At 37.0% G+C, this 26,162-nt stretch overlaps 1 long non-coding RNA gene across 2 annotated transcripts in view; it reads right to left on the bottom strand.

Moving 5' to 3' along the window:
- The window catches only part of LOC126068367 (uncharacterized), a 411,592-nt gene that overhangs the window by 248,641 nt on the left and 136,789 nt on the right, over window positions 1-26,162 (bottom strand). For both annotated transcript variants that reach the window (XR_007515662.1, XR_007515655.1), the window contains exon 2: window positions 2,048-2,182. This is a non-coding gene — a long non-coding RNA (uncharacterized LOC126068367). The remainder of the gene's footprint in view (window positions 1-2,047; window positions 2,183-26,162) is intronic.

The raw sequence follows: 26,162 nt of genomic DNA, 5'->3' as shown, positions 1-26,162 counted from the left end.
TCCTGACTTTAAGCCATGCAATATTCCCTTGTTCTGTTTGAACCACTGCCTCTTGATACCTGTACAGATTTCTCACAAGCACAATTAAGTGTTCCAGAATTCCCGTTCTCAGCAATGTCATCCATAATTTGTTATGATCCACACAGCCGAATGCCTTAGCTTAGTCAATAAAACACAGGTAAACATCTTTCTGGTATTCTCTGCTTTCAGCCATGATCCATCTGATATCAACAATGATATCCCTGGTTCCACATCATCTTCTAAATTTGGCTTGGATTTCTGGCAGGTCCCTGTTGATATACTGCTGCAGCCACTTTTGAATGACCTTCAAGAATATTTTGCTTGCATGTGATGTTAATGATATTGTTCGATAATTTCCACATCAGTTGGATCGACTTTCTTGGGAATAGGCATAAATATGAATCTCTTCCAGTCAGTTGTCTAGGTAGCTGTCTTCCAAATTTCGTGGTATAGGTGAGTGAGCACTTCCAGCGCTGCATCCGTTTGTTGAAACATCTCAGTTGATATTCCATCGATTCCCAAGCCTTGTTTTTCGACAGTGCCTTTAGTGCAGCTTGGACTTCTTCCTTCACTACCATCGGTTCCTGATCATATGTTACCTCCTGAAATGGTTGAACGTTGACCAATTATTTTTTGATATAGTAACTCTGTGTATTCCTTACATCTTCCTCTGGTGCTTCCTGTGTCATTTAATATTTTCCCCATAGAACCCTTCACTATTGCAACTTGAGGCTTGAATTTTTTCTTCAGTTCTTGCAACTTGAGAAATGCTGAGTATGTTCTTCCTTTTTGGTTTTCTATCAGCAGGTCTTTGCACATGTCATCATAATACTTTATTTTGTCTTCTCGAGCTGCTCTTTGAAATCTTCTGTTCAGCTCTTTTACGTCATCATTTTTTCCTTTTGCTTTAGCTACTTGATGTTCAAGAGCAAGTTTCAGAGTCTCTTCTGACATCTATTTTGGCCTTTTCTTTCTTTCCTGTCTTTTTAATGACCTCAATATTCAAACGATACTCATAAATTTTCTATTTAAAAGATTCAGCAAAAAATTATCAAAGAAAGTCAGAAAAACAAATGAAAAACAACTTAAATAAATTGATGGTATCTTATTTTCTACCAGTAAAATTGTTAGCTAATTATTAAGGCCAAATTTTCTGACAAATTCTTAAGGTAGAAAGGTAGGTAGTTATGCAGGCAGACAGAGAAACAGCAGATGACAGAGAGATACAGACATCTAAGATATTTGAATGAATAACTGTATTTTGTGCCAGTATAAATACTGGATTTTGGAAGCTTAGAAAATTGGGTTGATGCTTAAATTCACATTCAAAACATACTTGAAAATGCTATTTTTGTCAAAGATTTGAGTCACTGACAAATTATTCTTTTTAACTTTAAATGTTCAAATTTTCACAAACAAGTGAACCTGTCAGAAAAATTATGCAGTAAGTAGGACTGTCAACACAGAATGAACTCAGTTTTTCATCTACTTTGTATTGCAGAAGTCATCTTAATATTCAAAAGTCAAATTTGCAAAGTTTAATTTTGTGGGTGACCTATATACTGCAGTCACCCCAGTCTGTCTGACTTGTCACAGTGCAGAATGACATGCTATTTCCATGTTTGAACACTTTATACTCAACATTTATGAGATATATTTTGCTGTGAAGGAGTGTCAACTCAGGGGAAATCTTTTACAAAACTCATGATATTATATCATTTTCAGTTCCATTTTAACAGGAACTAGTTCCTGAATCAAAACTGGAATTTCACCAAGAAATTTTTAATATATGTATACAAGCTATTTAAAATTTCCCCTTCCACTACTCTAATCCAGATAACATCATGTCTCACCTGCAAGTGCCACCCATTCAGTCTTTATTCATCAATGTTTCCCTCTCTTTAAACCCCACAGTTACTCACAGTAGCCAAGTGACACTTGGAATGCTTTTTCCAAAGCCCCAGTCTGAATAAATTTCTTCTTATAAATTCCAGATTTCTCTACAAATCACATTCATGGTACTTACCATTCTTGTCATTTCTTTCCCAAAGACCACCTACTCAACACAGTGTGGGCACAGAAAGGCAGACACTCTGTCTATCTTGTTCACTGTTGCTTACTCCATTACCTTCCATGGAGTAGACCGATGCTCAATGAATGTCTGCAGAGTCAATAAATAAAATGAAAAGAATTAGTATTAGCATTTCTCATGTAACTAAGGATGTATATAATAATTGAAAGGGAAGAGAATAATTAAATTTAATTAGTTTTAACTGATTTTAGATTACAAAATAAGTATAAGGAAAGAAATTTAATAAAGATAAAAGCAGAAATCAGTAAAATATAAAACAAAAATAGAGAAAATCAATAAATTCAAGTTGGTTCTTTAAAAATTTTAATAAAATTGATAAGACTTATTAAGCAAATTACCAACATCAAAACTGAAAGTGGGACATCATTTCAGATACTGCAGAAATTAAAAGGATCATAAGAGAATATTATGAATAATTTTATGCCAATGAATTTAACAACTTAAATGAAATGGGAACATTCTTTGAAAAACACAATTTACTAAAACTAACAAAACAAAAATAGAAAATCTAAACAACCCTGTACCTATTAAAGACATTGTGTAATGAAAACACTTAAATAAAACTACAGATCTAGATGGCTTAACTAGTGAATTCTACTAAAAATTTAACAGAAAAAGCAATTAATGACTTACATAAATACAGAAAATAGAGGAGTGAAAAATTCCAACCTTTTTATGAAGGCAGCATAACCTTGTTGTCAAAGCTTCATAAATATTTTATATAAAAGATAACCACAAACCAAAAACTTTGTGAAATAGATGTCTTTGACAAATTATTAGCAAATTGAGTCCAGTACTTTCATCATACTTATTCAATCTATGTGCTGAGCAAATAATCCAAGAAGATGGACTGTATGAAGAAGAGCATGGCATTAGGACTGGAGAAAGACTTAACAACCTGCCATAATGCAGATGACACAACCTTGCTTACCAAAAAGGGAAGAGGACTTAAAGTACTTGATGATGAAGATCAAAGACCACAGTCTTCAGTGTGGATGACACCTCAACATAAAGAAAATAAAAGTCCTCACAAATGGACCAATAAGCAATAACATAATAAACACAGAAAAGATTGAAGTTGTCAAGAATTTCATTTTACTTGTATCCACAACCAACACCCATGGAAGCAGCAGTCAAGAAATCAAATGATGTATTGCATTAGGGAAATCTGCTGGAAAAAAAAAAAAACCTTTTTAAAGTGTTAAAAAGCAAATATGTCACTTTGAGGACTAAAGTGCACCTGACCCAAGCTGTGGTGTTTTCAATCACCTCATACCCATGTGAAATCTGGACAATGAATAGAGAAGACCAAAGAGGAATTGATGCCTTTGAATTACAGTGTTGGAGAAGAATATTGAATATTCCATGAACTGCCAGAAAAATGAACAAATCTGTCTTAGAAGATGTACAGACAGAATGCTCCTTAAAAGAGAGGATGATGAGACTTGTCTTATGTACTTTGGACATGTTCTCAAGAGGGATCAGTCCCCAGAGAAGGACATCACGTTTGGTAGAGGGTCAACGAAAAAGAAGAAAAGCCTCAATGAGATGGATTGCCACAGTGGCTGCAACAGTGGGCTCAGACATAGCAATAATTGTGAGGGTGCCACAGGATCAGGCAGTGTTTCGTTCTGTTGTACATAGGGTTGCTATGAGTCAGGACCAGCTCTACGGTGCCTAACAACAAGAACAATGTACAAATATTCATCATCACCAAGTGGAATTTATCCCAAGAATTCAAAGCTGTTAATTATAATCAATCAACAACAATCAATGCAATTAAATTGATTGTAAAATAGAATTTTTAAAAATCACTTGTAATTTTAAAATAAAACATCAAATTTCAGGAAGAAGTCAAAATATGTATAAGTTCGCTATGCTAAAAAAACTGCAAAATCTTAGGGAGAAAAATTAAAGACCTAAATGAACAGATATGCCATGTTCATGAACTGAAAGTTTCAATATTTTTGAGAATCAAATTTGCCGAAATTAATTTATAGATTCAATACAATCCCAATCAAAAAACCAATAGGCTAGTTTTACGAAATAATTGAAAATTATCCAATGGAATACAAAGGACCTAGAATAGCCAAAAATATTTTGCAAAGAACAACATTGTAATACTTAACATTACTTGATTTCAAAACTTACTGTAAAGTACAGTAATAAAGGAATAGGCCAAAAAGACCAATAGAATAGAGAGTTAGGAATAGAGCTCCTAATATATAATCAGTTGATTTTTGGCCAAAGCACCAAGGCAATTTATTAATTTAAAAAAAAAAAAAAAACATTTTAACAAATGAGCTGGACAACTGGTTATCTACATTGGGAAAAAAAATTTTTTGACTTCTACCTAATACCATGGAAAACCCTGGTGGCGTAGTGGTTAAGTGCTACAGCTGCTAACCAAAGGGTCGGCAGTTCGAATCCACCAGGCGCTCCTTGGAAACTCTATGGGGCAGTTCTACTCTTTCCTATAGGGTTGCTATGAGTCAGAATCAACTCGAAGGTACTGGGTTTGGTTTTGTTTACCTAACACCATATACAACAATTAATTTCAGATGGCTTAAAATCTAAATGTAAAATCCAGAACCATAAAGTTTCTAGAGGAAAATCTACGAGAATATTTTTATGATATGAGGTATGTAGAGAATTTTTAGACACAGAAAGCACTAATCATTAAAAAATAACATAAATTAAACTTCATAAAAATTTAAAACTTCTGATCATCAAAAGACATAACTCAAAACATGAATAGACAAGCCACATACTAAGAAAAAGACTATTCATAAGACATATATCTGACAAAAAACTTCTATCCAGAATATATTTTTTAAAAAACCCTGCAAATCAACAATATAAAGAAAAACAACCTAATTTTTTTAATAAGCAAAAGACTTGCAGAGGCAGTTTGAAAAAGATATGCAAATGGCCAATGAGCACATGAAGAGCAGCTCAACACATTATTCATCAAGGATATGCAAAGTAAAATCACAATATGAAATAGCATTGAATGGATTAAACCAAAAAACAATCGACTACAAAAAATGCTGACAAGGCTGTGGAACAACTGGAACGCCCATATATTGCTGGGGGAAGTGAAAGATAGTAAAACTACTTTGCAGAACATTTTAGCACCTTCTTAAAAACTTGACCATATACCTACCCTATGACTCAATAATTCTATTCCTAGGTATTTTCTCAAGAAAAATTAAAACACGGGTCCAGAAGAACACTTGTACATGAATATTTATAGCACCCTATTTTTTAATAGCCAAATATTTGGAAACAACACAAATGTCATCAGTTGAAGAACAGATAAATAAATCAAGGTATGTTGATCAATGGAATACTACTTAGAAATATAAAAGAACTAATGAAACACACCCACACGCATCGACAGTTTCACATACCGCGGTGGCTTGCATGTTGCTGTGATGCTGGGAGCTATGCCATCAGTATTTCAAACAACAGCAGTGTCAGTCATGGTAGATTTAGCGGAGCTTTCAGATTAAGCCAGACAAGGAAGAAGGACCTAGAGGTCTTCTTCTAAAAACACAGGCCAATGAAAACCTTATGAATAGCAGCCGAACATTGTCTGATATACTTCCAGAAGATGAGCCCCTCAGGTTGTAAGGCACTCAAAATACGACTGGGAAAGAACTACCTCCTCAAAGTAGAGTCCACATTAGTGACATGAATGGAGTTAATCTTTCAGGACCTTCATTGTCTGAGGTGCTATGACTCAAAAGGAGAAGAAACAGCCACAAACATTCATCAATAATTCATTAATAATTGGAATGTGGAATGTACAAAGTATGAATATAGGAAAATTGGGGTTATCAAAAATGAAAAGGAACTCACAAAGATCGATATCCTAGGCATCAGTGAGCTGAAATAAACTGTATTGGCCATTTTGAATCAGACAATCATATGATCTACTATGCTAGGAACGACAAATAGAAGGGCAGTGATGTAGCTAGCATTCATAGTCCAAAAGAAGATGTCAAGATCTGTCCTGAAGTACAACGCTGTCAGGGATAGGATAAGATCCATACACCTACAAGGAAGACCAATTAACAGGACTATGCTTCAAATTTACATACCAACCACTAATGCCAAAGATGAAGAAATTGAAGACTTTTCCAACTTCTGAAGTCTGAAATTGATCGACCATGCAATCAAAATGCGTTGATAATTACTGGTTATTGGAATGTAAAAGTTGGAAACAAAGAAGGATCAGTAGTTAGACAATATGGCCTTGGTGACAAGATTGATGCTAGAGGTCACATGAAAGAATTTTGCAAGACCAACGACTTATTCATCGCAAATATCTTTTTTCAACAACATAAACTGCACCTATACACATGACCCTCGCCAGATGGAATACACAGCAATCAAACTGACTACATCTATAGAAAGATGCAATGAAGAGCTCAATATCATCAGAACAAGTCAGAACAAGACCAGGGGTCAAATGCTGAACAGACCGTCAATTGCTCCTATGAAAGTGCAAGTTGAAGCTGAAGAAAATTAAAACAAAATACAAACTTGAGTATATCCCACTTGAATTTTAAAACCTTGTCAAGAATAGATTTAACACGTTGAATACTAATGACTGAAAACCAGACAAGTTGTGGAATGACATTAAGGACATAATATATGAAGAAAAGAGCAGGTCATTAAAAAGACAGGAAAGAAAAAAGAAAGACCAAAAATATGTCAGAAGACAGTCTGAAACTTGCTCTCAAACATCGAGTAGCTAAAGTGAAAGGTAGAAATCATGAAGTAAAACAACTGAACAGAAGATTTCAAAGGGCAGCTACAAAGTAAAGTATTATAATGACATGTGCAAAGATGTGGAATTAGAAAACCAAAAGAGAAGAACACACTTGGCATTTCTCAAGCTGAAAGAACAGGAGAGAAAATTCAAGCCACGAGTTGCAACACTGAAGGATTCTATGGGGAAAATATTGAATGACATACCCACTGAATTGAATGACATAGGAAGCATCAAAAGAAGATGCAAGGAATACACAGAGTCACTAAAAGAATTGGTCGACATTCAGCTGTATCAGGAGGAAGCATATGAACAAGAATCGATGATACTGAAGGAAGAAGTAAAGCTGCACTGAAGGTAATGGTGAGAAACAAGGCTTCAGAAATTGATCAAATACCAACTGAGATGTTTCAACAAATGGATGCAGCGCTAGAGGTGCTCACTGGTCTATGTCAAGAAATTTGGAAGACAGCTTCCTGGCCAAATGACTAGAAGAGACCCACATTTGTGCCCATTCCAAAGAATGGTGATCCAACAGAATGCAGAAATTATCAAACAATATTATTAATACCACATACAAGCAAAATTTTGCTGAAGATTATTCAAAAGCAATTGCAACAGCACGTCAACAAGGAACTGCCAGAAGCTCAAGCCAGATTCAGAAAAGGACATGGAACAAGGCATATCATTGCTGATATCACATGGATACTAGCTGAAAGCAGAGAATACATGAAAGATGTTTACCTGTGTTTTATTAACTATGCAAAGACATTTGCCTTTGTGGCTCAAAACAAATTATGGATAACACTGCACAGAATAGGAATTCCAGAACATTTCACTGTGCTCATAAGGAACCTGCACATAGACCAAAAGGCAGTTATTCAAATAGAACAAGGGGATGCTGCATGGTTTAAAGTCAGGAAAGAAGTGTGTCAGGGTTGTATCCTTTCACCATACTTATTCAGTCTGTATGCTGAACAAATAATCCGAGAAGCTGAATCATATGAAGAAGAACAGGACATCAGAATTGGAGAAAGACTCACTAAAAGTGTGTGATACACAGATGACCCAGCCTTGCTTGCTGAAACTGGAGAGGACTTGAAGCACGTATGAAGATCAAAGACTACAGCCTTTAGTACAGATTACACCTCAACAAAAAGAAAACCAAAATCCTAATGACTGGACCAATAAGCAACATCATAATAAAGGGAGGAAAGATTGAAGTTGTCATGGATTTCATTTTACATGGATCCACAATCGGCACCCGTGGATGCAGCAGTCAAGAAATCAAAGTATTGCATTGGGCAAACGTGCTACAAAAGACCTCTTCAAAATGTTAAAAAGCAAAGATGTCACCTTGAGGACTAAGGTGCTTCTGACTCAAGCCATGGCATTTTCAATTGCCTCATATGTGTGTGAAAGCTGGTCAGTGAATAAGAAAAACCAAAGAAGAATTGATGCCTTTGAATTATGGTGTTAGCAAAGAATATTGAAAATACCATGGACTGCCAAAAGAACGAACAAATTTTTCTTGGAAGAAGAACAGAGAAATGCTTCTTAGAAACAAGGATGGCATGACTTTGTCTTACATGCTTTGGACATGTTATCAGGAGGGACCAGTCCCTGGAGAAGGACATTATGCTTGGTAAAGTATAAGGTCAGCGAAAAAGAGAAAGACCCTCAATGTGATGGATTGACACGGTGGCTGCAACAATGGGCTCAAGTATAACAAAGATTGTGATGATGGCGCAGGATTGGGCAGTGTTTTGTTCTGTTGTACATGAGGTCACGATGAGTCAGAGCCAACTCAAAGGCACCTAACAACAACAACATTAATACATACAACATGGATACTTCTCAAAAACATTAAGTTGAGTGAAAAGAGTCAGTCACATAAGAAAGTGCACGATACACCTTTCTTATAAAGGTAGAATGGAATGTGATTTCATTTATATGAAATCAAATAACAGAAAAAATAATCTATGATGATAGACAAAAGAATTGTAACCACTTGTCTTTCATGAAGGAGTTAGGTATGGTGTTGACTGAAAAGAATAATGGGAGAACCTTCTAGGACAGTCTTTCTCAACTGTGAAATAATCAAGACTTGCAGGAAGTGATTTCAGTACCTATTTTCTAATTTCTCCTGATACTAAAACATAGCTAGTACCATTTTAGACTCACAGGAGGTAAAAATTCACAAGAAAGAGTGAATGCTTTCAGGCACTAAAGTTTAAAATTCTCTCCATGCACCTCAGTTGAGAAGGACTGTCTAGGGTTGTACTGATTTATACTGTAACCACTAGCCACATGTCTTTTGAATTTAAATTTAAATTATTTAAAATTAAATAAAATTTAAATTCTGTTCTACATTCACACTAGCTACATTTCAAGTGCTTATCAGGCACATGTGGCTAATGGCTACTATATTAGACAGCACAGATATAGAACATTTCCATTATCATAGAAAGTTCTACTGGACACTACTAGCCTCAGGATCAACATGTTATACCTTATGAATGTTGTTGTTATTGTTGTTAGGTGTCGTCCAATCGGTTCACACTCATAGCAACCCTATGCACAACAGAACGAAATGTTGCCCGTTCCTGTGCCTTCCTCACAATTGTTGCTATACTTGAGCCCATTGTTCCAGCCGCTGTATCAATCCATCTCACTGAGGGTCTTCCTCTTTTTCACTGACCCTCTACTTTACCAAACATGATGTCCTTCTCCAGGAACTGATCTCTCCTGAAACATGTTCAAAGTATGTGAGATGTAATCTCGCCATCCTTGCTTCTAAGGACCATTCTGGTTGTACTTCTTCCAAGGCAGATTTGTTTGTTCTTCTGGCAGTCCATGCTATATTCAATATTCTTTGCCAACACCACAATTCAAAGGCGTCAATTCTTCTTCAGTCTTCCTCATTCATTGTCCAGGTTTCATGTGCATATAAGGCAATTAAAAATACCATGGCTTGGGTCAGATGCACCTTAGCCCTCAAGGTGACATCTTTGCTTTTCAACACTTTAAAGAGGTATTTTGCAGCAGATTTGCCCAATACAATGCATCTTTTGATTTCTCAACTACTGCTTCCACGGGTGTTGATTGTGGACCAAGTAAAAAAGAAATTTTGACAACCTCAACCTTTTCTCCATTTATCATGATGCTGCTTATTGGTCCAGTTGTGAGGATTTTTTATTTCTTTACGTTGAGGTATAACCCAGACTCAAGGCTGTGATCTTTGATCTTCATTAGTACAGGTTTCAAGTCCTCTTCCCTTTCCGTAAGCCAGGTTGTGTTATCTGCATAATGCAGGTCATTAACGACCCTTCCCCCAATCCTAATGCCCCATTCTTCTTCATATAGTCCAGGTTCTCTGATTATTTGCTCAGCGTACAGATGGAATAGGTGTGGTAAAATGATACAACCCCGATGAACACCTTTCCTGACTTTATCCCTTTGCAGTATCCCCTTGTTCTGTTCAAATGACTGCCTCTTGATCCATGTACAGATTCCCCATGAGCACAATCAAGTGGTCCAGAATTCCCATTCTCGGCAATGTTATCTGTAATATGTTATGATCCACACAGTCGAATCTCTTAGCATAGTCAATAAAACACAGGTAAACATCTTTCTGGTATTCTCTGCTTTCAGCCATGATCCATCTGATATCAACAATGATATTCCTGGCTCTGTGTCTCTTCTAAATTTGGCTTGAATTTCTGGCAGTTCCTGTTGATATACTGCTGCAGCCACTTTTGGATGACCTTTGGCAAAGTTTTGCTTGCATGTGACACTAATGATATTGTTCGATAATTTCCACATTCAGTTGGGAATAGGCATAAATATGAATATCTTCCAGTCAGTTGTCTAGGTAGCTGTCTTCCAAATTTCATGCAGTAGATGAGTGAGCACTTCCAGCACTGCATCCATTTGTTGAAACATCTCAATTGGCATTCCATCAATTCCCAGAGCCTTGTTTTTCAACAATGCCTTCAGTGCAGCTTGGACTTACTTCTTCCTTCACTACCATCAGTTCCTGATCATATGTTACCTCCTGAAATGGCTGGCCATCGACCAATTCTTTTTTGGTATAGTGACTCTGTGTATTTCTTCCATCTTCTTTTGATGCTTCCTGCGTTATTTAATATTTTCCCCATAGAATACACGAGTACTGCAACACGAGGCTTGAATTTTTTCTTCAGTTCTTTCAGCTTTAGAAATGATGAGTGCGTTCTTCCCTTTTGATTTTCTATCTCCAGGTCTTCGCACATGTCATCACAATACTTTGTCTTCTCGGGCCACCCTTTGAAATATTCTGTTCAGCTCTTTTATGTCACCAATTTTTCTTTTTGCTTTAGCTGCTCAACGTTCAAAAGCAAGCTACAGAGTCCCTTCTGAAGTCCATTTTGGTCTTTTCTTTCTTTCCTGTCTTTTTAATGACCTCTTGCTTTCTTCCTGTATGATATCCTTGGTGTCATTCCACAATCATCTGGTCTTAGGTCATTAGTGTTCAAGGAATCAAATGTATTCTTGAGATGGTCTCTAAATTCAGATGGGATATACTCAAGGTCATCCTTTGGCAAGGATGATTCAACATTAGAAAATCAATCAATATAAACCACCACATAAATAAAACAAATAAAAAGAATCACATGATCATCACAATTGACATAAAAAGGACATATGATAAAGACTAATACCCTTTCCTGATAAAAACTCTCAGCAAAATAGAAGGGAAATTCTTAACCATTAATCAAGGGCATATATGCAAATCAACAGCCAACATTATTCTCACCAGAAAAAGATTGAGAGCATTCCCCTTGAGAACAAGAATGAGACAAGGATGACCATTATCACCACTCTAATTCAATATTGTACTGGAACTCTTACAGAGCAATAAGGCAAGAAAGGGAAGTAAAGCATACCCAAAATGGGAATGAAGAAGTAAAACTATCCCTTATTCACAGATGACATGATCCTATACATTAGAAAACCCCAGACTCCACAAGAAAGTTGCTGGAACTAATAGAAGGATTCAGCAAAGTGGCAGGGTACAAGATCAACACACAAAAATCAGTTGGGTTCCTCTACATTAGCAAGAACTCCAAAAAAGAAATCAAGAAAACAATACCATTTACAATAGACCCCAAAAGGAGAAAATACTTAGGAATAAACCCAACCAGGGATGTAAAAGACTTATAAAAAGAAAACTATAAAATGCTAGGGCAAGAAACCAAAACAGACCTACATAAATAGAAAAACATTCCATGCTCATGGACTGGAAGACTTAACATTGTGAAAATGTCAATACTACCCAAAGCAATCTATAGATATAATAATCTTAACCAAGATTATATACATAGATAATCAAGATTATATATATAGATATATATAACCTTGATCCAAATCCCAACAACATTCTTTAATGAAATGGAAAAACTAATCTCCAACTTTATATGGAAAGGAAAGAGACTCCAGACAGGAAAAGCAATATTGAAGAAGCAATACTCACACTTCCTGATCTCAAAACATACTATACCTAGCGCCATCGAGTCGATTCCAACTCATAGCGACCCTATAGGACAGAGTAGAACTGCCCCATAGAGTTTCCAAGGAGTGCTTGGCAGATTTGAACTGCCGACCCTTTGAAACATACTATACAGCCATAGTAATCAAAACACCCTGACACTGGTTCACTGACAGACACGTACACAAATGGAATAGAACTGAGAACCCGGAGTACATCCACCCATCTATAAGAAGCTGATCTTTGACAAAGTGTTGGAGTCCATTCAATAGGGAAGAAATGGTCTCTTTAACAAATAGTGCTGGCAAAGCTGGATATCCATTTGCAGAAAAATGAAACAGGATCCATACCGCACACCATGCACAAAAACTAACTCAAAATAGATCAAAGACCTAAATGCTAAACCTAAAACTGTAAAGTTTCCGGAAGATAACATATGGACAAAACTAGGGGACCTAATTTTTGGCATAAATAGCCTATCAAACACAACTAAAAATGCATGAACAATAGAAGATAAACTCGATAACTGGGGTCTCCTAAAAATTAAGTACTTACGCTCATCAAAAGACTTTACCAAAAGAGTAAAAATAGAACTTACAAAATGGGAAAAAATCTTTGGCGGTGGCATATTTGACAAGGGTCTAATCTCTAAAATCCATAGAAAATTTCAACCATTCAGCAACAAAAAGACAATCCAATCAAAAACAAGAACAGGCTCTTCACCAAAAAGGACATTGAAATGGCCAACACATACATGAAAAGATGTTCACAATCATTAGCCATTAAAGAGCTGCAAATCAAAACTACAATGAGATACCATCTCACCGCTGTCAAAATGGCACTGATCAAAAAAAACAGAAAACAACAAATGCTGACAAGGTTGTGGGGAGATTGAAACTCTTATATATTGCTGGTGGAATTGTAAAATCATACAACCACTATGGAAAACAGTATGGTGCTTCCTCAAAAACCTAGAAATAGAAACACCTTATGCAATCCCACCCCTAGGTTATACCCTAGAGATATAAGATCAGTGATAGAAACAGACATATGCACACCCATGTTCATTGCAGCATTATTCACAACAGCAAAAAGATGGAAACAAGAGCCTATCAGTGGATGAATGGATAAACAAACTGTGTTGCATACATACAATGGAATACTATGCAACTATAAAGATTAATGAGTAGTCTGTGAAACAACTTATAACAGGGATGAATCTGGAGGAAATTTGCTGAGTGAAATAAGTCAATCACAAAAGGACAAATATTACAAGGTCCCATTATTATAAAAAGTCAAGAATAGGTATATACACATAAAGCAGTCTTCTTTGACAGTTAACAGGGACAGGAAGAGGAAGAGGGGGTGATCACTTTCTAGATTGGTGATAGGAAAGGCAATACTAAGCATGGGTAAAGTCTGCACAACCTGACTTAGGTAAACGAAGACATTAAAAGGACACAAGAAAAAGGGAGAACTTTAGTAAATGTTATAACATATATAATTTTGCAACAACAGTAATAACAACCGAAAAACGTGTGTGGTTACATAGGTAGATAGGTATGCATATACGTGTATTGGAAGGCATATGCAAGTAAAGGCATGTACATGTATAGGTGTATCTGTAGGCATATGTACATACATATTTGTGTGTGCTGCATATATATCCACATATAATAAAGCACATGAGGGCACAGTTACGCAGACTTCCTAGACATATCCGAACAACTCACATAACTGATTTACTGGGTTAAAAGACGTAGGACCATAGACTCATGGGACAATTTAGTCAACTGGCATAACATAGTTCATAAAGATAATGTTTCACATCCTAGTTTCTTGAGTAGCATCTGGGGTATTAAAAGCTTATAAGCAGCCATCTAAGATACAATTATTGGTCTTTATCATCTGGAGCAAAACAGAATGAAGGAAACCAAAGGCTCAAAGAAGAAACTAGTCCACAGAACTAACACAGCCCACACAAGCCACAGCCTCTTCTAACCTGAGACTAGAGCTAGATGGTGCCAAGCCACAAATACCAATCGTTCTGACAAGGGACGCAGAAGTTCTCAGATAGAGAGAAAAATGTAGAACAAAATTCAAATTCCTAAAAAGCCCAGACCTACTGGACTCATGGACCCCTGGTGCCGCAGTGCTTAAGAGCTACAGCTGTTAACCAAAAAGGTTGGCAGTTCGAATCCACCAGCTGCTCCATAGGAACCCTATGACGCAGCTCTACTCTGTCCTATAGGGTTGCTATGAGTCAGAATTGACTCAACAACAATGGGTTTTACTGGTCCCGTAGAGACTAGAGGAATCCCTGAGACTACCACCTTAACATACCCTTTCAACTTGGAACTGAAGCTACTTCTGGAGGTCACCTTTCAGTCAAAAAATAGATTGGTTTATAACACCCATGAGTAATGTGTTCCCTTAAACAATCAACTATATGAGACCAAATGGACAACATTTACCCAAAAACAAAGATAAGAAGGCAAGGAGCGAAGGGAAGCTAGGTCAATGGAGACAGAACAAACAAAATGGAAATAATGAGAATTCTGACACATTGTGAAAATTGTAACCAATGTCATGGTACAATTTACATAAAAATTGTTAAATGGAAACCTAATTTGCTGTGTAAACTTTCACCTAAACAACAAATATTTTTTTAAAAAGATGTCAATACTGTCCAAAGCGATATATAGATTCAAAGCAATCTCTATCAAAATACCAACAGCCTTCTTTGCAGAAATGGAATAAACAATCCTCAAATTTATATGAAATTGCAAGAAACCCCAAAGAGCCATAGCAATCTTGAAAGAGAACAAAGTTGGAAGACTTATACTTCTTAATTTTAAAATATACTATAAAGCTACAGAAATGAAAACAGTCTAGTATTGGGACACGGATAGACATATAGACCAGTGGAATAGAATTGAGAGTCCAAAAATAAACTCTCGTATTTATGGTTAATTGATCTTTTGTTTGCGTCTCTAAGTCTAAGGTGTGTCTCTTGTAGGCAGCATATAGACGGGTCATGTTTTTTTATCCATTCTGCCACTCTCTGTCTCTTGATTGGTGCATTTAGTCCATTTACATTCAGCGTAATTATGGATAGGTATGAGTTTAGTGTTGTCATTTTGATGTCTTTTTTTCTGCATTGTTGACAGTTTCTTTTTCCCACTTAATTTTTGTGCTGAGTAGTTTATCTTTATATATTGTCTTTTCCTCTTATTCGTTGTTGATTTTGTTTCTGCTGACTATGTTTTTATTGCATTTTATTTTGACGAGTAGGATTGTTAGTCTCCTTTGTGGTTAATATTTACCCCTATTTTTCTAAGTTTAAACCTAACTTTTATTTTTTGTATTGCCTTGTCTTCCTCTCCATATGAAAGATCTATGAGTACATTTCTTAGTCCCTCTTTATTGTTTTAACGTTGTCTTCTTTTACATAATGACATCACTGTTTCCCTGTGTTGAGTACTTTTTTAATCTTGATTTATTTTTGTGATTTCCCCATCCTGATTGACATCTGATTGCTCTGTCCAGAGTGCTAGTCTTGGGTTGATATCTGATTTTCTAACCAGAGAACTAAAGTATTTCTTGTAGTTTTGGTTTGGTTTTTACGAATTCCCTAAACTTCTGTTTATCTGGAAATGTCTTAATTTCACCTTCATATTTGAGAGACAGTTTTGATGGATATATGATTCTTCGCTGGCAATTTTTTTTTTTCCTTCAATGCTTTATATAAGTTGTCCCATTGCCTTCTTGCCTGCATGGTTTCTGCCGAGTAGTCAGAGCTTATTCTTATTGACTCTCCTTTGTAGGTGATTTTTCATTTATCCCTAGCTGCTCTTAAAATTCTCTTTATCTTTGGTTTTGGCAAGTTTGATTATAATATGTCTTGGTGACTTTCTTTTAAGATCTACCTTATGCGTAGTTTGATGAGCATCTCGGATAGATATCGTCTCATCTTTCACCGTATCAGGGAAGTTTTCTGCCAACAAATCTTCAACAATTCTCTCTGTATTTTCTGTTATCCCTCCCTGTTCTGGTACTCGAATCACTAATAGGTTATTTCTCTTGATAGAGTCCCACATGATTCTTAGGGTTTCTTCATCTTTTTTTTAATTCTTTTATCTGATTTTTCTTCAAATGTATTGGTGCCAAGTGCTTTATCTTCAATCTCACCAATTCTGCCTTCCACATACTCAATTCTGCTCCTCTGACTTTCTATTGAGTTGTCTAATTCTATAATTTTATTGTTAATCTTCTGAATTTCTGATTAATGTCTCCCTATGGATTCTTGCAGCTTATGAAATTTTACATTATGTTCTTGAATAACCTTTTTAATTCTTCAACTGCTTTATCTGTGTGTTCCTTGGCTCGTTCTGTGTATTGCCTGATCTCCTTCCTGATCTTATTCTTGATGTCTTGAAGAATTCTGTATATTAATCTTTTGTATTCCACATCCGGCAATTCCAGGAAGGCACCTTCATCCAGAAGATCCCCTGATTCTTTGTTTTGAGAGCTTGTTGAAGCAATCGTGGTCTGCTTCTTTATGTGATTTGATATTTACTGTTGTCTCCAAGCCACCTATAAGTTATTAGTTTATTTTGTTTACTTACTGTATCCTAGCTTCTTGCTTTGTTTTGTTTTGATATGCCCAAATAGGTAGCTTGAGTGAGCTAGCTTGATTATTTTTGCCTTTGAAGTTCTGACATCCCGTCAACAAATGGCTAGAGCTGTTATCAGGTATATAAGCCTAGAAGTCCATTCACTTTTATTGTATGGATTCAGCTCAGATGCCCAGGTAGCTAATTACCAAGTGTGTGGTACAGGCTCTATCCTACAGTTTAGAGGGGCAGGGATGATTGGCGTAGGTACCGGTATCCGGTTGCAGCAGGGGGTCACAATCTGAACAAGGCAGGCAGCTGACAACTGTCCTCTGAGTGTCTGTGAGGAGAACACATCCCTTTTCCCTAGAGCACACAGGTGGGTGGGTTCTGCAGACGGATGATGGGCACCCGATGCTTTTGGTTGTAAGGACTGGGAAGTACCAGTTATCCTTGGACCCCTGTCATGGGTGGCTGGGTGACCTGAGTGGAGCCACCAGTCCTTAAGCCCCTGATGTGGGTAGGTGAAAAAAAATAAATAAATTTGTGTGTGTGTGTGTGTGAGGACCCTGTTTAATAGGCAAAGTGTTGCCAAACATCAAACACCCACCTCTCCACCACACAGCTGAAACAGTTGCAGTCTGCCAACAAGGGCCTAGTCTCCTAATAGACTCACACAGGTACATGCGGCAGGGGGGAAAGTATTCAAAGTCCATGGATTGTTTATGCCTAGATAGGAGCCACTTCTTTTCTGAGCTCCCCAGGTTAGTGGAGCTGGCAAATTATCTTTTCCCCCAACTGTGAATTTATTCCTTCTCCAAGGCTGGGAGAATGGCTCAGAGTGCTCAGCAGGACATATCTCAGGCCCAGGGAAATCAATAGCCACTGAAGCTGGCTTGGGGCCTGCGGGCATGGTAAAATATACGCAAGTACTTAGCTTTTGCCGAGAGCGCTGTTCTTCTCTGGTGTCAGAGGTGTGAGTAGGCTGTGCAGCTGGCTGTTTCTTCCTGAGGAAATTGCAGCCAAACACTACCACCAGCCCACCGCTGTTGCTCCTGGGAATGGTGCCTGAGGGATCCCAGCGATTCAGGTCTGGCAACTCCTCTTCATTTCTGAACCATGTCTCCTTCCCCCTGCTGCTCAGTCCATTTTCTAACTTTGCCTTTGATGCTCAGGGCTCCTAGCTTGTCATAAATATAATTGTTTCACTTGTTATTTCAGGTCTTTGTTGTAAGAAGGATCACCAGAAGCATCTGGCTACTCCACCATCTTGGCCCCACCTACGGTCAATTAATTTTTGACAAGAATGCTAGGACTAGTCACTGGGGGAAAGAATACTCTTCAATAAATGGTGATAGGACAACTGGATCTCCACATGCAAAATAATGAAGTTAGACTCATACCTAATGAACTCTAAATGTATCAACAGCCTAAATGTAAAAACTAAAACCATAAAACTCTTAGAACAAAACATAGGGGACGTTCTTCAGGACCTAGTTTTCCAACAATGGATTCTTAGATATGACACTAAAAGCACAAGAAATCAGGGAAAAATTAGATAAATTAGACTTCATCAAAATCACAAACATTTAGAGTCAAAAGGCTTTATCAACAAAGTGAAAAAGACAGCCTACAGATTAAAAAATATTTGGGAACCATGTATCTGATAAGGGTTTACTATTCAGAATATATAGAGAGCTGCTAAAACTCAACAACAAAATGACAAACAGCCCAATCAAAAAGTGGGCAGAGGATTTGAATACACATTTTACCAAAGAAAATATACAAATGGTAAATAAGCTTATGAAAAGATGCTCAATGTCATTAATCATTAGAAAAATACAAATCAAAACTACAATGAGATAGCCCTTCACTTCCACTGCGTGCCGCCACTGAGTCGATTCTGACTCATAGCAACCCTATAGGATAGAGTAGAACTGCCCCAGAGGGTTTTGAAGGCTATAATCATGAAAGCAGATCACCATGTCTTTCTCCCATGTCAGCTCCACTAGGGTGGCTATTATCAGAAAAAATAGGAAAAAATGTTGGAGAGGATGTGGAGAAATTGTTGGTGGGATTGTAAAATGGTGTACCCACTATGGAAAACAGTCTAGTGGTTCTTCAAAAAGTTAAACATGGAATTATCATATGGCCTTGTAATTCTATTCCTCAGTATATACTTAAAATAATTGAAAGTAGAGAGTCAAAAAAGATACTTGTACAACAATGTTCATAGTAGCATTATTCACAATAGCCGAAAGGTAGAAACAATACAAGTGTCTATTAACACATGAATGGATAAATAAAATGTGGTGTATACATACCATGGAATGATATTCAATCACAAAGAGAAATGCAGTTCTGATACATGTTGTAACATAGATGAACCCTGAAAACATTATGTTGAGTGAAATAAGTCAGACATGAAAGGATAGATATTGTATGATCCCACTTATGTGAAATATCTAGAATGCAAACATATAGTGGTGATGGTACCACATGGTGAAAGTAATTAATATCACTGAATTATACACATAAAAATGGTTGAAATGACAAATGTTTTGTAATATATATTTTATCATTGTAAAATAAAATTAAAAATTTAAGTATACACATATATACAATTGTATATAAATAAATAAAATCTAGAAGGATATCATCCAAGCTGTTAACAGTAATAGGCAACAGTTTCAAATTTGTAAACTATATTAGTTTCCTGTGGTTATTATAATAGATTTTATAATTTTAATGGCTTAAAACAACATGAATTTATTCTCTCACAGTTCTGGAGGCCAGAAGTCCAACATAAATTTCACTATACTGGAATCACTGCGTCATCAGGGCCACAGTTCCTGCAGAGATTCTAGGGGATAATCAATTCCTTGCCTCTTCTAGCCTCTGGTGGCTGCAGGCATTCCTTGTGTGGCCAGAGCACTCTCTGCTTCTGTGGTTACACTGCCTTGCTCTTCCATCTATATGAAATCTCTGCCTCTCTCTTATAAGAACACGTATGATTGTATTTAGGGACCACCTGGAAAATCCAGGATAACCCCACCTCAGCATCCTGAATTTAATCACATCCTCAAAAGTTCCTTTGCCAAATAAGGTAACATTTACAGGTTCCAAGGATTAGAATCTGATGTGTTTGGGGACCATTATTCAGCTTTCTGCAGTCTGTACTCTGGCCCTCAAAGATTCATGTCCATGCCACATGCAAAATACATTGGCCTCATCCCAACATCCCCCAAAATCTCAATCCATTATGGCATCAACTTGCAGTTAAAAACTTCATCTAAAAATCTTAAGCTCAGAAGTCCTAAATCTTGTCATCTAAATCACATACGGTTGAGACACTGGTTATGATCCATCCTGGGGCAAAATTCCTCTCTATCTGTGGACCTTTGAAACTAGAAAACAAGTTCAGTTCTCAAAACACAATGGTGAGACAGGTATAGTATAACTATTATAAACAGCTCCCATCCAAAAGTGTAAAAATGGAAGGAATGAAGGTATTGCTGCCATCAAGAAACTTTAAAACCAAGGATGGCAAATTACATTAGGTTTCACAATTTGGGAATAATCCTCTGTGGCTTGAGTCTCCACCCTCTGGGCCTAAGGCTCTGCCCTTGGAGTCAACCTTCCTTTTCTTGAAGGATAGCCTATCTTTGCAGTTGGGTAGTCTTATGAGCTTATTTCCTACCTGTAAGTTTTTGGAAGTCTGACAGCCTTCTTTCATTTCATTCAGTCTCTCTCCTTTTTAGTCCAAGCTGGCAGTGTTTCTGATGATATAACTTTCTCAAAATCCTGTGGGTTTCCTATGTGGGTGTAAAAACTGCTTGGGAGAAGTGCCTGACCTCCTCCAACCCCACAAGGGGGAAGGAGAACCAAGATCAACAGCGCGAGGCTGAGTCCCATGAGGTGGAGGCCAGACAAGCCCCCTCTCTCTGCCATCTTTACTAATTCTGATACCCACCTTCCCTCACACTGCACTCTCTGCTGGGTTCCATAATTCATTGCAATGGTCACACAGAACTCACAGACCATACTCACAATTATGGGGTTTATTAAGGAAATAACAGATTACAATTCAGGCTAAGGAACACTCAAGGATACAGTTCTTTCACCAGGACAGCCTCTTCCCACCCGTCCACGCAGGCACACCTCTCTCTGGCTCTAGGCCTCTGCTCAAAGGCACTCAGCTTTCTCTCTCTGTGGGCTGCTGCTGGGTCTCTGCTGCCAGGTCTTTCCTGCCACCAGTTCTCACTGTCTTCAGGGTTACAGCTTGCTTTCTCTCTCTCTCAGTCTTCCAGGAGATTCTCAGCACAGGAATCCCTGGTCCACTCTCTGCTCCTGGCACTTCTTCCTTGGTGGTGGTAGGATTTTCCTCTCTGCTCTGGAATTAGTTCTCTTTTAAGGCAAAACTGACCAATATCCTTGGTAGGCCACAATTACCCTATCACACATTCACCTGGGTGAGAGTTTCAAGACCATGGCAAGAAAGGCCACACACAAAGTAATTAATCTCACCCCAGTGGGTCACAGAGAGTTACACCATTGACAAGAGATCTGTCCTCCACAGATCTTCGCTGGATAATCCTATCTCTATTCCTGACTTAGCTGAGATGGTTGAGGGGATTCATGAGTCACACACCTAATCTCTTTGGCAAAATGCTGTCCAGACACATCCTTGACCTTCTCTCCAGGGCACATTTTCTTAACAATGAATTACTTAATTTTAGTATCAACATTTGCACTCTGCATAGGCTGAGAATATTCCAAATCATCAAATCTTCATTCATTTTTGCTTAACAGTTCCTCCTTTAATTTTTCTCTTTCCTCCTGCATTATGTAAGAAGCAAGACAAAACTAGATCATACCTTCAACGTTTTGCTTAGAAATCTCTGCTAAAAATCCAAGTTCGTTGTTTACAAACTCTGCTTTGCATACAACTTTAAGCTACAATTTCAGTAAATTTTACCAATATATAATAAGAATCATCATTCCTCCAGTTTCTAATAACATGTTCCTCATTTGCTTCTGAGTCCTCACCAGAAACACCTTTAATATCCATATCTCTACTAACTCTCTGTTTAAGGTAATCTAGGCTTTTTCTAACATGCACCTCAAAATTATTCCAGCCTCTTCCCATTACCCAATTCCAAAGCCACTTCCACATTTTTAGGTATTTATTACAGTAGCACCCCACTTCTCAGTACCAAAATGCGTATGAGTTTCCTGTGGCTACTTAACAAATTACCACAAACTTGGTGGCTTAAACAACAGAAATTAATTCTCTCACACTTCTGCAGGCCAGATATCCAAAATAAAATTTACTAGACTGAAATCAAGGTGTCAACAGGGCCACAATCCTTCCAGAAATTAGAGACAAAAATCTTTTCCTTGCCTTTTCCACCTTTGGGCAGCTGCTGGTATTCCTTGGCTTGTGGCTGCATCACTCCAATCTCTGAATCTTCAGTCACATTACTTTCTCCTTTCTGTCTGTATCACTCTTATAAAGACACTTGTGATTGCATTTAGGGCCCACTTAGACAATCCAGGACATTCTCCCCATCTCAGGATACTTAATCATATTTAAAAAGACCCTTTTTCTAAAGGAAGTAACAATTACAGTTCCAGGGATTAGGTCTTGATGTCCTTGAGGGCCATTATTCAACCTACTACATACATTTTGAGTGTTTCAATTCTGCAGAAATTGTTAAATTGGCCTTCATAAAGAAACTGGTTAGAATTGTAAAATAATGCAGCCACTGTGGAGAACAATTTGGCACTTTCTTAAAGTTAAACATAGAGTTACCACAAATAGAACCCAGCAATTCCACTTTTAGGTATATATTCAAAAGAATTGAAAGCAGGGACTCAAACAGACACTTATACACTAATGTTCATAGTAGCATTATCACAATAGTCAAAAGTAGAAACAACCCAAATGTTCATCAACAGATAAATGGATAAATAAAATGTGGCACATATAGTCCTCAACTTACCACAGGGTTCCGTTTCTACGACTCCAGCATAAATCAGTTATGAGGTAAGTCGAATACATCTTTTTTTTTTTAATTTTCATTTTCATTGCCTTTTATTTTTTATTTATTTATTTATTTTTTTATTATCAGTATCTTTATAAATCTGATCTTTGTCTTTGGGGTTGGCATGAGAATGATAACATCAGCAAATTATGGGCTGCAACACTGTATGTAGTGCATACTACTAACAATAAGGTGTGTCCAAAAAAAGGCAGTCGTAAGTGCTGTTTGTCGTGACTTGAGTATGTCGTAAGTCAGGGACTACCCATATATACATATAGTGGAACATCATGCAGCCATAAAAAGGAATGGAGTTCTGATACATGTGACAACATAGATGAACCCTGAAGATATTTTGCTCAGTGAAGTAAGCTAGAGATAAAAGGAACTAATATTGTACAATTCCACTGTGAAAGAGCACTCTAAAACTGAGGTGCTTGATATAACTAAAATGGCTGAGACAGATCTGACGCAAACTCCATTTTGTCCTAGGCCCTTGCTTCTGCTTTTAGGGTATGTGACCTATGACCACACTCTTGACCAAATAACTTGTTCCTCAACATTCCGAGGCAGCCTACCCAGAATGTTGCAGGAACCAACTCTGGGATGCAGGAAACTGTAGCTAAGGCTGAGTACCCTAGCCAATAGAAATTTCTCGACAAATGAGTCTTACAGAGCATGTTGAATGTCAACCAGTGAAATACACCCCCATATGCTTTTCCCATTCTGTACAAAATTCTGATAAAAGACATAGTTTATGCTCCCTCATCAGAACACCATTTTGAACTTTCATTTTGGCGTTTCCCAATTTGCAGATCTTTAAATTTGAATAAAACTCTTATTTTATAGAAACTCTGTTTCATTTTTACCACTTATATGACATATCTAAACTTGTTGCTGTCAAGCCAATTCTAACTCATAACAATCTTATAGAACAGAGAATTGCCCCATAGGATTTCCAAGGAATAGCTGGTGGATTTGAACTGCTGACCTTTTGGTCAGCAACCGAGCTCTTAACCACTGTGCCACCAGGGCTAGAACAGGCAAATTCATAGAGATAGAAAGTAGAATAGAGGTTAGCAGGTTGTGAGGGCAGAGGGTAATGGGAAGTTATCGATGGGTATAGAGTTTCTGTTTGGAATTATAAAAAAAAGATTTGGAAATAGCAGTGAGGGATATGCAGTGGTTAAGAGCTCCGCTGCTAACCAAAAAGTCTGCTATTCAAATCTACCAGCCGCTCCTTGGAAACCCTATTGGGCAGTTCTGCTCTGTCCTATAGGGTGGCTATGAGTCAGAACTGATTCGGCACACAGGTTTGTGTTGGCCTTATTTTTCTGAGGGTTACATAACATTGTGTATATACTTAGCACCACCAAATTGTACACTCAAAAATAGTTAAAATGGTAAATTTTATAGTATGTATATTTTACCACAGTATTTTTTAAATCATTAACAATAATTATAATACTACAATATAACACTCATATCTAGCCACCTCAATTGAGCTACTGATGAAAAAATGTTTTCTCATACTCATATTGGTAGTCTCTCACCTGCTCACACGTCATTTTCAATCTAAGCAGAAAAATGATTCACCATTGAATGAAATAATCATCTAAAATTTCCCAGCCTCGAAAATGTTGAAAATATTGGAAAAGAACAAAACATATTACCTTTTATTTCATAATATAATTCATAAATCCACTCCCCTAAAAGGAATGGGTCAGTATTATATACAGTTACTTTAGGCTTGTTTTTGAAGTCAGTCCTAATATTTAAAACTAAAAAATATAATAGGAAGAAGTTACTAAAAATAAAATTATTCCACCTTTCCCAAAAGCTTGCCTTTTAAAAAAATTTGAAAATGCAGAAACAAAAGAATAAGAAACCAATTAATGTGGTGTTTTTTTTTCCCCCCCCAATTTCTTCTTTGTCTCTTTTCAGATTACAGTTTTGAACAGGCATTTTAACATTTTAAATTATTCCAGCACAAAATGATCAATATCATTTTTTTGTTCACAATTGCTAGTTGTAAAAAAATGGCAGTAAGGAAGACTGTGTATACAGGGTATTTGAATTATTATTCTATTGTTGCAGTATCAAAAGAATTCCATAGGGTGGAGGAGGGAGGGAAGGGTTTCACATGCTATTGTGTGTTTTTCCTCATTCATTTACTTCACTGACCTACATTCCCAATGGCAAGAGGAAACAAAGGGGGAACTAGCCCTCTGGACACACAAAAAAAAAAAAACCCTGCATGGTCTTTAGATGTGCAAGTAACTTTCAAGCTGCAAACACAAGGAGAATAATAAAGCACTCTCTGTGCAACTATATTATTTAGCTGTCAGACAAACATATGCTTAATTCACCTGAGTAAACAGACAGGGCACCTGGAAGGAATGGTTCATGGGAGCCTGCTATAAAAGAAGCACTCCACAGAGGAAATCCAGTTTGGAAAAACAAAATTTAAGGTAAGATCAGAATACTATGTGATTAAAATTAATCTATTATTACAAAATAATAGCCATAATGCAAATCATACATAGTAAGAAAAAAAATGAGAATATATGCATGTCATTATCCACGATGGTTTACACAGATACAGGTGCTAATGTCATTTTAAAAATTAAACTAGTTTAGAATGAATACAAAATCAACCAAACTGTGTTTTTGTATTTTTGTAACCCATGCATGTAGAATTTTTTTTTTTAATATACAGTTAGTAGTTTTTTATTTAAACTTGCATTATTAACTTACACTATTAAACCCCTTTACTTAGATAGAAACGGAGCCCTGGTGGTACAGTGGTTAAGAGCTATGGCTGCTAACCAAAATGTCGCAGTTTAAATCCATCAGCCACTCCTTGGAAACCCTATGGGGCAGTTAGTTCTACTTCATCCTGCAGGGCCACTATGAATTGAAATCGACTTGACAACAACAGATTTGGTTTTGGTTTACTTAGAAATGCGTTAACCTAAAATCTTAACAACATAGGACTTTGTTCCGTGCTTATTTTTGTGGCATTATTTTTGTGTGTTTGTTTACAGGTACCTTATGCAAAAAAATCTTTTGGCAAAGG

Source organism: Elephas maximus, chromosome 2 (assembly GCF_024166365.1).
Source record: "Elephas maximus indicus isolate mEleMax1 chromosome 2, mEleMax1 primary haplotype, whole genome shotgun sequence".
In the NCBI taxonomy this organism is placed as follows: domain Eukaryota; kingdom Metazoa; phylum Chordata; class Mammalia; order Proboscidea; family Elephantidae; genus Elephas; species Elephas maximus.
Note: the sequence above shows the minus strand (reverse complement) of the source record. Positions and strands in the feature narration are given on the sequence as shown.